At 40.6% G+C, this 12,746-nt stretch overlaps 1 non-coding gene across 1 annotated transcript; it reads right to left on the bottom strand.

Annotated features, from left to right (window-relative positions):
* Positions 1 to 2,064: 2,064 nt before the first annotated feature.
* On the bottom strand, positions 2,065 to 2,171 carry LOC141634747 (small nucleolar RNA R71). The gene has a single exon (XR_012539471.1). It is a non-coding gene; the product is annotated as a small nucleolar RNA R71 (small nucleolar RNA).
* Positions 2,172 to 12,746: the final 10,575 nt, after the last annotated feature.

Below are 12,746 nucleotides of genomic sequence, written 5' to 3'. Positions count from 1 at the left end.
GCTTTGCCATAATCCGCTCGGATTCCCCCTCCACAATCCGCCCAGATTCCCCTCAATCCGCTCGGATTCCAACGCCAGAATCCACCCGTCCCGACCCTATTACGCCCGGATTCTAGCACAGCACGGATTGTCTTCTCCAAGCTACGAAGAAAGAAGCCCTTCTCTCAGAAAATACCGGCTCCTCCTTGCTCAACTTAAAAAGTGTAATTACTAGTTTAGCCCTTAGTTAACCCTAATGCATCCTCCCTAATTTCCACTATAAATACCCCATTAGTCTAATTAGAGGAGGATGTTCTTCTTATCAATAATTAGTGTAGTTAATATCAATCAAATCTCTCTTTAATATTGTAATCAAGTATTAATCAAGTTTTAATCCAAGTTTTAGTTCTTTAATCTCTCTTTTGTTCATCCTTTATTTTGGGTAATTGAAGATTATTTGGGTTATTGTTGGGAGATTGACAACCTCTCAATCAAGCATTCAAGTACTTCTATTATTCTTGCTTTGTTATTGGAATCATTAGAAGGTATAATCTCTTAATCCCTTTTTTAATTATTGTTAATTACTTTCATTTATTTATCATGTTTCATATTGTTGGTATGATTGACAACCTTGCTAGCATGATCAACATGATAATGAGTGAGTAGTCTCTTAGCTAGGGTTAATGGGTGATTAGGGGAAACCAACATGGGGAATGATTCATGCTTAAATTAATATGCTTTCATGTTTTATTTGCTTGCTTGTTTTGATCTCAACTCATGCACATGTTATATTTGATGAAATGCTAAGCCTATGAATCCTTGCATTTACTATCATCTCCTATCTTTTCAATGAGACTTGTAAGATATAACCCAACTCGAGTCTCATTAGACCATGCATGTTGTTGAGTAGGGAAGATTAAGTCGACTTGTAGGTGTTGTACAATCTAATCGATTCGGCTCGGGACCCAAACTTTCCTAGGATTGTAAGATATAACCCAACTCAATCCATCACAACAATAATTGCTTGCTTATAATTTGAGAACATGTTTGTATGATCATATCCCATGATTCCCCTATGATCCCATGACACCCTAGTGCCTTTAATCAATTGTTTACACCCCTTTAATTCATCTTGCTTGTTTATTTTCATTGCTATTTTATTTTAGTAACCTTCTACATCAACCCAATTTGTGACACCCCTTAGACACCACTAGTTACAATAGAAATCTCATTTCAACTCCCGTCCCTTGGGATCCGACCTTTACTTGCCTCTTTACTAATTGTAGAGTTGTTTGTGGAGCTATAAATTGTGTTTTGATTCGACCGTGACCAACGACCACATCTTAATTTGTGAACACTTAGCGGGATCGCATCAAAAATGGCGCCGTTGCCGGGGACGGTGTTTGTTTGATTTAGATTTCTTTTTATTGTCATTAGTTGTGTCTTTCTTCGCCTTGAGGAAGTAAAACTCCTCAAGGTTTGTTCTAATCATTTTCAAGTTGTTTGATATTTTGCATGTCTAGAAGGTTACAAGGTGATTTGTTACCTTTTGACCGTGAAATCGAAAGAACCTTGACGAACAATAGGAGAGTTGTTAGGAGGAATTTAAGAGGTATTAGTGAAGTTGCTCAACCCACTAGTGAGTTTGTCAATCCTTTCGCAATAGAAGGAGAAGAAAACCCATTACACAATACCCCACAAAATCCACCTACAATGCCAAAATTCTCGTCACACTCCGTACCCACCGAGGAGAATCTACCAAATGGTACTCCTACACCGCAACATCTAACCGGAAATTTTATTGCCAAGTCCGCCTTCATCCAATTAGTTGAGAGGAGCCAATTCGGGGGGATGCCTAGTGGGGACCCTCATTCTCATATGGAAACCTTTTGCGACTATTGTGATGCTATCTCTCAAACGGGCGTGACTCAAGACCAAATTAGATGGGTATTATTTCCTTTTTCCTTAATCGGCACCGCGAAGCAATGGTTGAAGGGCCTTGATAAGGCCACCCTTGGAATAGATTCTTGGAAGAAGTTGGCTCTAGCTTTCTACAAAAACTTCTACCCACCAGAAAAGACTAACATGCTAAGAGCTCAAATTACGGGTTTTAAGCAAAGGGATGAAGAGTCTTTGTATGAAGCTTGGGAGCGGTTGAAGGGAATTTGTCGCTCATGTCCTCACCATGGACTTAGCGAATGGTTTTTGGTGCAACAATTTTGGAATGGCATATATAAAGATTCTAGGAACATTCTCAATATGGGATCAAATGGAATGTTCACCGAAGTTGATGACAATCAAACATGGAACAAGATTGAGGAAATGGCGGTCCATAACTCACAATATAGTAAACCTCGCAAGGCTACTAGAGGAGGAAAGCATGAGGTAGACTCCGTTACTCAATTGGGTGCTCAACTTAGTGCTCACATTGACACAATCAACTTGAAGTTTGAACAAGCTATGGCTAAACTTGAGGAAAACTCAAAATCATCGAAGCATCATGTTAATGCCATGACGGCATCCTCATCAATCCCAAGTGGGATATGTGAGAATTGTGGAACTTTGGGACATGACCAAGGTGAATGTAGGGGAACAAATGAACAAGTGAATGCTTTCCAAGCATACAAGAGTGGTACCCCTTATTCCAACTTTTACAATGAAAACACCAAATTTCATCCAAATCTCTCATACAAAAGCCAAAATGTTCAAAACCCTCAAACAACATACACTCCACCACCCATGAGAAACCAAAATCAAAGACCCTTTTACAATCAAAACCAAGGTTACCAAAATCAAAATCCATACAATCACCAAAATGACCAAGGTTTTGATGTCCAAAAAGCGGTCCTCCAAATGCAAAAGAATCAATAAGAATTTTTCACTCAAATGCAAAAAGATAGCCAAGCAAAGGAAACCACCATCAACAACATTCTAGCTCACACCAAGATGTTAGAAACACAATTGACTCAACTAGCATCTTCAAGCTCACAAAGACAAAAGGGGCAATTACCACCTCAAAGTAATCCCCTAGACATGAAACGGTTAGTGCCATTCACTTGAGAAGTGGTACAAGGTATGAAGCAATCAAGAAGCAAGTTGAAGATGAAATTGTGGAAGCTAGTGAAAAGGAAGAAATTGTGCAAAACTCCAAAGATGGAGAATCGTCAAAAGAAGAAAGTTCAAAGAAAAATGAAGACAAGGCCAAGGAGAAGGAGCCCATTGTGATTAGACTTCCTTTTCCAAGTCGTCAAGCCAAGCCCAAATTTGATGATCAACTTGGAAAATTCATGGAAATTGTGAAGAATTTAGAAGTCTCAATTCCTTTCACGGAATTAATCAATCACGTGCCGGCCTATGCGAAATACATGAAAGATATCCTCACAAAGAAGAAGTTGATCCGGAAGCTTGAGACTATCGCCTTCACTAAGGTGAGTAGTGCAATACTTCAAGGGAGTTCACCTCCAAAGTTAAAGGATCCGGGAAGCTTCTCAATACCGTGTACCATTGGCGACACAACGATCAACAAAGCCTTATGTGATCTAGGGGCTAGTGTGAGTGTCATGCCGTACCCGGTGAGTAAAAGGTTGGGGATGGGAGAGCTTAAATGCACCAATATCACACTCCAAATGGCCGATAGATCAACGAAGACACCGTTAGGGATATGGGAAGATGTCCCCGTGCGAATTGGGAAGTTTTTCATCCCGGTGGACTTTGTCATTGTTGATATGGAGGAAGATTCCAACATTCCAATCATCCTAGGAAGACCTTTCCTACACACACCACGGTGCGGTGATTGATGTGAAACATGGTGAGCTCACTCTAGAAGTGGGAGATGAAAGCATAACTTTTAATCTTGACAAGACCATGAGAGCTCCTCGTTTGCATGAACCATGTTTCATGATTGATCATTATAGCCGAAAGGATGAAAGGAAGAAATCGGAACTCCAATGGAAGAAGAAAATTGAAGATGCTCCATTCAAAGAGCAAGTGAATTGTGACAAGGAGAGCTTGCAAAGCTCATCAAAATCAACCAAGGAAGAAGAGGATGGCCTCATTGGCCAAGAGAAGAAATTGGGAGAATTGTCTCCATCTAAGCAAGAAATTTTCAATGATCAACTCAATGAAGTTTGTGGTCTTTGGGACGACGAATTTGAAGGGATTTTTAATCCCTACATTGGTAATGCCATCGATCAAGACCAACAACAAGGGCCAAGGTCTATTGAGAACCTCTACCATGATAATGAACAAGATTTTGATTACTTCTTCAAGGTGTTGAGCAACATCAACAACACCTTGGACATGCCCCCTTGACATCTCATCAAGAATGAGAGTTTGGTGGAGTCCTCCCTAAACCACCACTTGTAAATATTTCTAACTCCCAAACTTACATTTCAATTCTTGTATTGCCTTTTTGTCATCTTTGGATTTTTATTTACTTTGATCAAAATAATTGTCATGTTTGAGAGAAAGTGAGGGAGGGACTAACGATTTCAATTGATGTGTAGTGCTTTTAGCTTAGTGTGGGGAGGGCAATTGCCTAGGCTATCCATGCCTTAGTAGTGCCCCCATAATGACGAACACAAGACTTGAAGAAAGAATGAAAGAACGGTATGGGAAATGCAGTGTGCACGGATGGAATCGAATCCGTGTACACAGGGAAGAATCCGAGCGGATTCCCGAGAATCCGCCCGTCCGAAAGAATCCGAGCGTATTGCGTAAAAGACGCCCGTCCCGAATCGAGCTGAATTTTGAAAATTTCTTGATCGTGATGAATCCGGCGGCCCTGTGAAGAATCCGCCCGTCTTGAAGAATCCGTCTGTCTCCGTAAGAAAGACGTCCGTCTTTGCAACCGAGGAAAACAAGCAAAATTTTCTCGATCGAAATCCGTCCGTCTTCAAGCAAATCCGCCCGTCCGTGTTCAAGCAAATCCGAGCGGATTGTCACAAATCCGCCGTCTTTAGGCGAGTTTTGCAAAGTCCAGAAGGAGCAGAATCCGCACGGATTGGGCAGAATCCGCACGGATTGCCCCTTCAGATTCGAAAATTTCGGTCTCTTTAAAACCCCTCCTACCTTCATTCATTCATTCATTCATAAACACTACCCACAACATCAAAACCCTCATCCTCTCCATCACAAAAACAAAAACCCTCAACAACATTCACCAAAATCAAATCAAACCATCCTTCCAACAACAAATTAATCACTCCTTCCTCAACAAAAATCAAAACCAAGCACAAAAATCTTCAACCTTTGAGTCGATTTTTGTTTTCATAAAGGCAAAGCCTTTCACCTTCAAATCGATTTGGGCATACTACAAATTGAAGATTTTTCATTCTTTTCTTGGTTAGTTCATCAATGGCAAGGACTAAGGGACCAACAAAGGCACCAAAGGCTAAGGCACTCTCACAAAGGCAAAAGGCTCTTCAAACAAAGAAAGCATTGGCTATGGTGGTAGCAACACCAAACTTGGAAGTGCAACAACAACAACAAACTTCTATGGGAGCAACAACACCTTCCACTCCGGTAATTGATCAACTTTTGCATTATCCGGAGGTAACTTTTATTTCCGATACCCATAGAAATACCTTTGTCAAGTTTGCTATGAAGTCATTACAATCCACTAAATTCATATGTGAAGATACCTTACAAAAATTGGGTGTTCTTGAGCAAACAAAAGCCTTTTTCAATGCCATGGGGTTGAAGAAATTGTTTGAAACAAGGGAATTGACATACCCCTCCCTTACCTTGGAATTTTTAAGTTCTTTGAAAGTCACCAAAGTTGAGAATAGGGAGAATCTCGAGTTTCGTCTAGCTAATGTTAGTAGACGCATTACCTTTAGGGAATTGGGTGAAATTTTGGGTCTTAGTGATGAACCGAGTTATTTTAAGAGTTATGGAAAGTATGACCCCGAACCTCTTTGGGAGCCAATCTCCGGGAAGAAATTTGAGGATTTTCATGCGAGTCGTGCTCTTTTGGTCCACCATCCGGGCATAAGAGTATGGCACAAGGTCAGGGGTAACACCATAATTGCTAGGAAAGATACCAATCATTTCACAAGACTTGATTTTATTCTCCTTGAATCGGCTTTGAATATCGGAAGAGTACACACCAAGCCTTACAATTCTTTGAGGCTCTTGGTAGATAGATGGCTCAACATTGATTGTGGGAAGAAGGTGTGGACAAGGCCCTCGGGAACTGCGTCCGCGGGATCCACACTAGGCATAATCGACTCGAGGTTCTTTCGAATCGAATTAAGACATATTAGAGTCGCCACCAAGTTTTTTGGGAACTTGGAACCGTTCAAGTCAACTTTACACCTTTCATCGAAAAGCATAAAGCCAATCGACTACGAGTGATTAAAGATAAAGACTTGTACCCTATATCACTCGATTTGAATGACTCTCGTAATCCAATGGTATTTAGACGGATCCACAAACCATAGATCTTGAGTAAGGGGTGAGGGTACGTGTTGGGAAGCCCATAAGGACACCCAACCCCGCCCGTCAATAACGGCCTCTACTAAGTCAAGTATGGATTTCAAACAAGGTCATAGCTACTACGATATATGAAATGCAAACATCGTTTTAACCCTAACATGTGAAGTTTCTATGTCGATTTAGATGCAACTAAACTAACTTTGTCAAAGTTGTAATTTAGCATGTGGGTTGATTGATCTAAGCAACATATAAACGAAAGCAAACAAGGCTTAGGGGGAATGGGGGAGCCGTTGGGATCTACCTATTACAAACCAGGCATTCCATGCCGACACGACAATAAATTAAAGATACAACTCGATCTAAATACAATTGCTACATACAGAAACGTACACGGCCAAACGGCCTAGGAAACCGCGCACAAGAGGGGTGGCCCACGGCTTACATGACTCACGGCCTTGGGTCACTCCTCGTGATGTGTGCTTTCACTTAATCTCATCGAATTAGACATAGGGCTACGCACCAAAGCATGCATTAGCATAAACCGGGCCATGTTGCTTTGAACAACATGCGATTTACTACGCTCTTACATGCATTGGGACACAACCATCTAACCAAACAAAACTAAGGTTTTCGAAAGAGGTTTTGACTCGATAAAGGGAAACTAACTTGAAAATTACAACTCGATGAACAAACGATAAATTACAAGTTATAAAGCGATAAAGAACAAGCGATTCATAAAACGGACGAAACCAGAAGGACCAAAAGACACGGCCAAATCACGGCCAAACCAAACACGGCTACCCTAGGTCCTAGGTCAGGTTCATTAGCTAGATCAAATGATTGCGAAACGAACTCGAAACAAATTAGAAAACAAGTTGAAAACGACGTTGATCGGTTGAGATGATGTCGCGCAAAGGGGCATTCTACACGGCCTAAAAGGGGTCAAGTTAGGTCAAATTCGCTAATTAATTTAACTCATCGAGTGTCAATAAGAAGGTGCTAATCATGCACTCTCATACTAGCGAGAAATTATGTGAAAGAGAGATGCATTCGATTGAATTACAGAATTGTTAGTTGATTTTAAAGCTTATGTCGAAGCCACCTATCGTGTCTAATTAGGTTATTAAATTGATCTAATGTCATCTAAATAAGTTATATATTAACAATCAGAAGTCATACTAACATGCAACGGGTCCTAAGGTGGGTCGAATTGGGCGAGACAAACAAAGGGTCAAAAACGAGGAACGAAGTTAGAAATTCGTTTTATTTATGCCCTACCTTGAACACGAGGATATGTAAATGAGACGGGGGTGTACGACCGACTGATGTAGCGGTTTCTTTTCCCATCTCAAGTCAACGCGGGTGTTCATGGTGGTACTTTAACTCATACTCGGACTAAACTAGTTTCATAGTTAATTTAAATGATAAATAAAAAGCGATAAACAAACAAAACAAACTATAAGAAAAACAAACATAAAAAACGAAATAAAAGGGAGAAAGAAAAGGATTTGATGCACCCTCAACCTACATGTATCGTTGACACCGTCTTGGGTCGTAATCGATGGTAGATTTTATCTCGAGAGGCCGTCGTCGACGAAGAAACAAAGCAAACACGCGTTTTTATCGAATCTGGACAGCAACTTTCAAACAGCGATTTCTCCCTCGTTTCACGATGAAAATTCGATTTAAAAGATGTTTTGAAAACTAGAAAGAGAGGAGAACAGAGATCTTAAAGCAACCCCTATTCGTTTTGAGTTATTGGGCACGAAAAACGAGCACAAACAGAACTGGACAGACAGGAACAAACCGCGAAAACAGAGTGTATAACACTCTGTTTTTCGAGGGATTTCGTGTACTCTCAAGGGCAATTTGGCTCGTAAATCTTTCTCTAATGTGTAGATGGATGTTATATGGTTAATTAGGAACAAGAAACTCGAGTTTTGATGGAGGTTTGAGGGAGGAACGAATTGTTTTTCGAGGAGGACACACAAACAGTTTCAGTTTGTATGTCGGTTTTGTGGAGGGTTTTTGAGAGGTAATTAGGGTCTGTTTCTGTGGTTTAAAGCTTGTGAGTGATGGTAGGATGTGGGGAGAACTTATAGGAATGGATGTATGGTGAAGGGTGGGTATTTATAAGGAGTTAAAGTAGGGTAAAAGAGAGGGAGAGGCAGTCGGGCCTGCTCACGCATAGCTGCTGTCCAGCAGCTTTTGTGAGGGTTTGAGAGGGGTTTTCTTGGTGATTAAGCTAGGGTAATATGGGTAGGATACTAGGGTATGGGTTAGGGTTAATGGGTACGGGTTTTGGTGGTATTTGGAGTGGGTTTTGGGCTCGGGATTCATCACGCAAAACAGGGGGGGCTGTTTGTATGCGCGGGCTGGTTGGGGGGTGTTTGGGGATGGAATTTGGGCCGTGGATTGGGGGTTCGAACAAGGGTGGATGGGTAGAGGCTTAGGTTGGTTAGTGTACTCGAGATTAGTGCCAACTCGTAAAGAAAACGGGCTCAAAAACCGAGCTAAAATCGAGCTCAAAAACACATGTTCAAAACGAGTTCTTTTCAATTTAAAATCGATTTTTCAAATCAATTAATAAATTAAAATAAATGATTTTTCAAATCAAATATATTCATAAAATGATTTTTCAAATCAAATATTTATTTTATTTTCAATAAAATAAACTTAAGAAAATAAATTCAAAATAAAATAAAATAAATTGAATTCGCCTAAAAAACCATAATTTAAATATCATTTAAAATAATAAAATGAACTCACTAAAAAAACATTAATTTAAATATCATTTAAATTAATAAAATACTTCATCGACGACGCCCATTCTACATCGTAAAACGAACCCAAATAATGACAATGACAACTAAAGAATACATGTGTCCTATCATCATCGGGTGTTTGTCGGGTTCTCTATAAATTCCAATATCGACGGATACGGGTATCTACAGAGCCCCCACTTTGACTGAGGCTTGGACAAGGCGAAAGTCAAAGTATACCCCAGGTCCCTTTCGACCTGAGGATTCTGCGGGTCGTTTATAGTCCATTAGACTTGCGTATATAAGCTCGCTTGACCATAAGAAGAGATCATACCTGAAACTTCGTTGGGGATTGACTCTTGCTTCTGTTGCGTCGAAATATCATCGTTGGTCATCGACCCATAAATTGCATAAATGGTGGGTTGAGCCTTATCCTTAGGCGCCTACGTATCCGTTTCTGACGGAATCAAACCGCGTCGTAGTTCGGCAAGCTGCGACACATGCCCAAAGTTTATCATCTTTGGCGTATATCCATAATTCATCATCTGCTGACATTTGCCCAAAATTTATCATCTGCTGGCGCTTGCCCGAATGGGACGGGACTTTCCAAGGAGGTTGCCGCCACTTTCATCATTTGCTTTCAGCTACGGAATTCTTCCATTTCATACTCTTGTATTGAATTGAATTCTTGGTGGATATCATTCTTTACATCTTGGTAATGGTCTCTGAAGCCAACGGCTTCAGAGCCCCCAGTTTGCAATGGTTCTAAAGTCGAAGACTTTAGAGCCCCCAGTTGAAGCATATCCTGCTACATTGGAACACAAAAACGTACTAGCAATAATCATTACATAAGCACATTTGGATCATCGATCTTGAAATTGGATTATTTGAAAGATTGGGTCATCGACCCGAAAATTGAATTTGAAAATTTTGAATAATTGGGCCATCGACCCGAAGGTATGTTGGGCCATCGACCCTTCGAAATTGAATTTGAAAGACTGGGTCATCGACCCGAAATTCGGATTTGAAACGACTCATAAAAAGTTTTTGAAATTTTGAATTTTGAAATTTTGAAATCGAACCTTGATGGGTGAGCATGAAATGCGACTCAGACATTCTATATGACTCGTGAACAACGTGGGCGTAGCCCGCTACCGTAAAACAAAAAAGGAAAATAAAACCGTAAGTGTGCACGGGTTTTAATTCGATTATGGACTTGTTGGGGGTAGAAATGTAAATTGGCCATTCCGGCGCCAAAAGATGGCAAATGGGAATCACAAGGTCGTCGAACTTGGGACGTAGATATCGTATGGCATGGGCGTACTCCCGAGGGCACATGGGAATCAAGATCACAAGGTGGATTAAACTCACAGAGCAACAACGTTGGCTTCGCCCAGACACTAAACACAGACTGATTTTATAAGAACACTTAGACATCACACATCACTCTTATTGGGAACATTCGGTCACTCTTCTTCTCGCCTCCTTTCTTTTCAGCGAGTTTTCATCATTTCTGCCACCGCCTTCTTTCTTTTCAGCCGGCTTTTATTATTTTTTCTTCCACGCCTTCTTTCTTTTCAGCGGGTTTTTCATATTTTCTGTTCCCAACACAAACCTACATCTATATGACTCAGCATCTTTGCCTAAACCGTTAGAAAAGCTCATTCTGAGACTTGATACTATTCATCCGAACCTATATCCTTATCCTAGACTACATCGAGTGCTAAGACCGACTCAAACAAAGGTGGCTTCTTTTAGACTTGGTTAAGACCCGTAAGAAACCGACAAGATGACAACTTGGTTGATGAGTGGATTGAATCCCTTATTCTGAAGGACTGCCTACGTATTCGCGTGGAGCGAAATCAAATCCGACGTAGTTCGATCATGGTGCATAAACATGGCATTTTGATTGTGTGTACACACTCGAAGGTTTCACCTAAGGTATCATGTCATATCCCATTCTAGCCTGTAAAGTACCGTTAAATCCCGTGTTTGGGGTTAGGTGTAAAAGGCTTGGATCTTTTGGGATGTGGAGCTTGGTAAAAATACGTTCGCAAGGTAAACCATCATTCTGAAGGTTCGTTTTGTGGTGCTAAGGCCAAGGGCTATGGCTGCTGATGTGGTTGGAATGGGTGTCTCGGGTTTGATGAACCATGAGTGCAAATGGGTTGAAAAATGATGTGGGTTCAAATTTCCATGTCTGGACCCTAAAGGCTGGGTGTAACAAAGCACAAGCGGAATGATTCTCAAAATTCCTGACTATCCCCTTGTAACCGTCTCAGGAAGGACTTAGAGGGTAAAGAGGTCACTACTTACGCTTTTGGGCTTCGCCCATTGAACTTCAACTATAGGTACTTGACTTGACTTCTGGCTTTCGTAACTTCGACATTCAACCAAAAGCGTTCTGCAATGACTTCAACATCTTTTTTTCTTTTTTCCTTTTTCTTTCATCACTTTTCATTTTTCTTTTTTCATTTTTTCATTTTTCCAATTTTTCTCTTTTTCTCATTTTTTCATTCTTTTTCATCTTTTTTTTTCTCTCTTTGAAAATGATCTTCTATTCATTCTCTTAGTCATAAATGGATACACCTTGAAAACTGGGCTTCGCCAACTAATTTGGGTAAGAACTAACAATTCCTTGTTAGAACGGGTTGATATCTTCTCTCTTCGAGATGAGATGATTTTGTTGGGGAAAAGGCTTGCCTTCCATCATCGATAGGGGAAACAAGGAGCTAGTCCGGGTTTGTCATAGAATCATCTAAAAGCTTGTCACAAACATTGGTTCAGATGGAGGTTTTCTACCACCAGACATGGAATAGGTAAAGGAATCAAACACGGGATCCTAGTGTACCTTACATTTTGAAACAGGATATATTTCTACCCCAGGGATTCCTTTGTGTGTGTTGTGAGTTTTATCATATTTCGGAATGATTGAGGATTGGAAACAAGACATATTTGGAAACGAAACTGCAACTTTTATTGGAATGACAAATGCTTAACAGACTCGAAAGAACGATTCCTAGGACACACCCTAGGTCATCGCGGAACAAACGACTTAACTTCAGGAAAATAAAGTCCTAGACTCGACTCGACTAAGATAAGAAAATAGATCCCGACTCATAATTTCAAATCTGGTCATAAGCTTTCCCTTGTTCAACTGTCAGCTTAGATGCTCAGCTCTGGTCCTTGATCCCTTTGATGGTCTGCCTCCATCCCAAGGTAATCCTCTGAGGATCTACGCTAGTGATGGAGGTTGGTGAACCGAATTGTCTTTTATTAACTTCTTTAACGAGAGGAGTACATTCTAGAGCAAGACTCCCGACTTGAATTTCATTCTTCGGGTTTGGCAAGAATTCAAAGCAATCCACAAATATCTTCCCGATGAACACCCCTTTCAAGTGACATGGGCGGATAAGATGGGAATAATCGACATCGTCTTCGACAGAAACAAAGTTGGAGTGATAGCCAAATGGATTGGTGATGTTATTGGGTTTAACAGCTGGGATCGGGAGCGTTCCGTTCTCAATCATGTCTTGAATTTCGTGTTTCAGTCGATAACACCTTTCA

The sequence above is a fragment of the Silene latifolia genome, chromosome Y (assembly GCF_048544455.1).
Source record: "Silene latifolia isolate original U9 population chromosome Y, ASM4854445v1, whole genome shotgun sequence".
Lineage (NCBI taxonomy): Eukaryota > Viridiplantae > Streptophyta > Magnoliopsida > Caryophyllales > Caryophyllaceae > Silene > Silene latifolia.
The sequence above is the reverse complement of the archived record's forward strand: the minus strand, read 5'-3'. Positions and strand labels throughout refer to the sequence as shown.